This window comes from Macrosteles quadrilineatus, unplaced genomic scaffold, assembly GCF_028750875.1.
Source record: "Macrosteles quadrilineatus isolate MER2022 unplaced genomic scaffold, UCM_ALF_1.0 Scaffold_4__1_contigs__length_99947679, whole genome shotgun sequence".
In the NCBI taxonomy this organism is placed as follows: domain Eukaryota; kingdom Metazoa; phylum Arthropoda; class Insecta; order Hemiptera; family Cicadellidae; genus Macrosteles; species Macrosteles quadrilineatus.
The window spans coordinates 52294209-52298981 of record NW_026542597.1 but is presented as its reverse complement, the minus strand read 5'-3'; positions in this window follow the sequence as shown (position 1 = coordinate 52298981).

Here is a 4773-nt window from a genome sequence, read left to right as displayed (position 1 = left end):
TTAATTTGTATACCCCAGACTTGCCGTAAACAGTGGATTCTGTTTGTTGCCATTCTTTCAATAAAGATCCTAGCTTGTTTGTAGTTTTGAAAACTGTAATGTCATTTTATTTTTGAAATTGTGGCTTAGTGATGAACCATATTAAGCCGAGATATGATTTTTCTGATTAGAAGTTTTAAGGGTTTTATTTTAATGTTTATAAATTAAATTGTCTATTTAACAGCTATTGAAACCATTTGTGACCGCAATGTATTTTATTATGATGACTTCTTCTTTATAATCATTATCACTCATTGGTACTGAGAGCATCCTGTGAACAAAACTTTTGTATGCAGCAATCTTAGGCATGTCGCACACTGGGTCCGCACAGTTCCAGGGTGTCCACATTCTGGAAAGTCAGGGATAATCATGGAGAGTCATGGAAAAAAATTCTGGTCATTGAAAGTCATGGAAATAGGCAAAAAGTCATGGAAAGTCATGGAAATCCACAACGATGGATGGATTTCAGGGGTCCTTTCAATGATCTTGTCGGCCGTAACCCCGACTATTGTAGCATTTTTCTGAATTTTTCATAAATGTACGACAATTCAATTTATACAGTTGTCTTTGGGAGTTGTTGTTAGTTTATAGGTTTTGAGTTTGTATTTAGATCATTGTTGTACCTGTTGTACGCCATTGTTATCTGTCAATACATATTTCAGTATTTTCTGTCAAGGCAGTATTATTCAAGTGTTTACTGTATATTATAATTTTCGAGTAAAGTTCGTGAGTCATGAAAATCAATGGTCAATGGTCAATGGGTCATGGAAAGTCAGGGAAATTAATAACAAAACTTCTGTGGACACCCTGAGTTCAGTCCGCTCAGCTCAGGTCAGTCAGCTCAGTTCCGGCAGTTTTCCCACACACTACGTCAGTTCGGTCCGCTCAGTTCAGTCGTTTTTGAGTGCCAAAAGTCAGTGGGCGACAGACGCTGTCATTGTTCGCAAGTAAATTATGAATTTGTGTTGGGGTTTCCGTTAGTGCAATTATGAGGTCCAGCAGTAATGACGAAGAAATTACTGTTATAGCATTGGCACTAGGTGCAGAAGAGGATGATCACCTCCTTCATTGTAATATTGTAGTAATCCTTGTGTGACAGGTCATACAACAATTGATACGTTTGTACAAAAGAAATAAGTCTTTCATCGGAACTCATCTTTAATAAATAATCACAGTAGGCCTACTACGAACATGTGTCAGATCACCCGAATTCAGTTGCACAACACTGGCTGATGTACTGTGCACATGCACGGTGCCTTTGGTCCTTCCGTCGAAATCGCTCGCTAATCTAAAAGTGGCTGAGACGGACGGAGCGGACTGAACTGAACTGATGGAACGGACCCAGTGTGTGGCTCTACATTTGAATACAAGGTTCACGAAATTTGCGGAACCGACTGAACTGAGCAGACTCAGTGTGCCTTATGTGACATGCCTTATGTGAATTAGGGTGGTGTGACTCTGCATGGACTGTCTGGTAGTTACATGTTGGATTTCTGTAAACGTTGAATGAGAATTGGTAATTTTTCTTAGTTGCTGTTAAATCCAAAAAGTTTAGGGAGTTGTAATCAAGATTTGTGTACCTTAAAGTTTACTCATAATGGATCTCACTACTTTAATTAATTTTAATGCTGATAATAGTCGGTCAAATTGTCAGTATGTTACGGGCAAGAAGAGTAGTTCTCGAAAAAAGATGAAGACGGAGACGCCCATCAAAAAGGCCAACAGTTTTTAAACAATATAGAGGTCAGTGGATTGCCAAGACACAGATTGAACTTAAAAAAGGGACAGTGGTTTTATTGATGAGGACTATTACTATCAACTACTTCGTCAAACTATACATCAAAGGGTCTCATTATAGGCTCAAGGCTCCAATTGACCAGAATGGTTAACAACTTAATAATATTACGTTATGTCCTAACTTGACCAAGTGATTGGGGACATATTTTCATACCGAGGATAAAAATTGCCCCTCGGAAACAAACTTAGCTTTTAAAATGGAAAGATACCAACTCTCCTTGGCTTTACCATCAATATAGCTCTACAGTAGGGCAATCCTTAATATTCTGGACTTAATTAATGGACTGGGACGGGTGGCGTCGTCCTGTAATCCAGCTACTAGGAGGTCACGAATTGTGGATATTTATAGGGATGCTCTGTGGATGCGATGCTCCCTGGTGTGGATTATCCACGACTATCCACAGTACTATCCTGATAATTAGACCAATTCGTAAATTACAAGGAAAAAATGTGGTTCGGATTCCACTATAAACTGTAGGTCCCTTAGTTGCCATTAGCTGTATGGGCTATTAATTAACAGCTGTGTCTAAGGAACATGTCGGCCTTAGTCAACAAGATCGTGCCACTCATCCTTCACTCATATTTGGATCATAGATGCCGTCGCGTTAAAGTCGCTCCAACCCGGCAATGGGGTTCTTATGGAGCATCTCATACGGACGCTAATGCCGTCGGCGAGTCCGCGTTAGCCGGACGCTGAGTGCAGCCAACACGGACGGTCGCGCTAGCGATGCGGCGCACGTGACGCAGGACCCTGTCACGTTAGGTCCATGTCATACGAGCGCTATTGCCACCGCGCAGATGCCGTCGCGTTAAAGTCGCTCCAAACCGGCAATGGGGTTCTTATGGAGCATGTCATACGGACGCTAATGCCGTCGGCGTTAGCCGGACGCTGAGCGCAGCCAACGCTGACGGTCGCGCTAGCAATGCGGTGCACATGAGGCGGGACCCCGTCATACGGAGCGCCAGCGCCAGCGGGACGCATTTGCCGCATGAGCACTGTCAGAACAACTGGAACACCTTTGGAGTGATCATTACGATATTTATTTATTTAGTCGTCCAAAGAAGCAACCAACATTCGATAGTAACTAAAAATTGTATCTTCATACTTCCTGTGTACCTGGAACATCAGATGAAACTGTCCCGTCTTGGATGGTGTCCATCTTGAACATAATTTCCGCGACGGCAAATGCGCCCGGAAGACGCTACGTATGACAGGTATAAAAAGGAATAAAAGAATTTTATCACCTGTTTTAAGTACACGAGTTGTTTCTATGATATTAAATAGCATTAACAAGTTATAAGGTTTACCAACTAGCACTATTAATCAGCAGCGCTATAATTTTTTTGCATTTTTGAGAACATCTAATTTGAACCAACTAGCAACAAAAAGCTGTGTAAAATGACTTTTTCTATAATTTCTCCATTTAACAAAAGTTTAAAGTACCAAGAATCTTAAGAGTATATTTGAATATAGTATTTTATACACATTATTTCACAAAGTTTGAAATTTTATTTGTAACATTTTTTTTGAAAAATTAAATATGTTGTTTGCCCATGGCAGTCTCTCTTGACACTGTTTGTCTTATAAAATAAACCTTGGAAAACCCCTTTGTTTGACCCAACGTTTACGACAATCCAACGACTAACGGCTTGACACGTTCAGCTATCAGGTAATAAATAATCTTCTGCATTTCTTGAACATTTAACTTCTAAATTATTTGTTTGGATACAAAATATTCCTCTTTTGCTCCCAAGTGCTAAATTCTCTCCATTTAAAATTTATTCTTTCCCTCAAAACCGGTAACAGAATTTTACAAACAATTTCTTTGTTCGTGTAAAATTAGCGCATTATATCTACAATTACACGCCTATCAAACCTATCTTACATTATGGAGGACAGCCCTCTTGCTTTTTCCCAGGTGTTCTCAGTTTTTCATTAGGAGTTTTTTTACTAGCTTTCCTAATTTATTTAATAGTTTCCCATGTAACATTGCAATTGTTTGCATTTCTGTTTTTTTTTTTTTTCTATCGGCACTAATAACTTTTTGTCTTTACACTTATTATTGTAACATCACTCAATCATCTGTCTAATTAAATCCCTTTCTCCACAATGTTTAGTCGAACCTCTGTTTCTTATAGGAAACACAGCTTTAGTTTTTCCATAACGGCAAGCCACGTACAATTCAAAACAGAACCCACTGCGCAAGCATAAGATACAGGATACTGCACTGATAAAAACGACTTGACCACCCACTCACCAAAACAAATATATGAGTAATGATGTTTACAGATACATACAGTATATTGCGAGGTGAGGCACCCTCATGTTTAATGCCTGCAAATAGTGTGCGATTGATTACCTCCAAACACACCTTCATGTGGACCTTGCTCAAGGGACTTTTTAACTCTCGCGGACAATAGTAAATGTGTTTAGGCTTTCGATATTATTAAGAAAATGATACTTCAATTACCAATTGCCACGTCATGTTTGCCTTATCGATTGCGTTCTTTGCGTTTTATAACAAGTAAATCTTCTCAATTTAACAAATTGATAAAAGAATATAGGTTTTGCAATCCCCTTAATCCCAAGATTATAAGATACTAATCCCAGGATTTCATGGTATTAAAAACTTGCTGGGATCCCGGGTTGAGCTGAGCTGTTTCTATAGCCAGGATGATTAATTTATCAAAAGCCCAAAAGACAGTTGGCAGCTGTGCTCTGTTACCTTCAAAAGCTACTGACATTTGTAACAATCAAACCAGCTTATAATTGCTAGGCCATCAATAAAACCACTCAGCTTCCCAGCTACGTCTCTTTGCATAAGAAGTTGAGTTAAATGGTTATATTTTCCAAGTTGTATGAGTGTTCCTCTCAATCCAGTGAACCATGTTGCACTCTGGTTAACTCATAAAAGGCAACAGGAAGTAAATCACCAG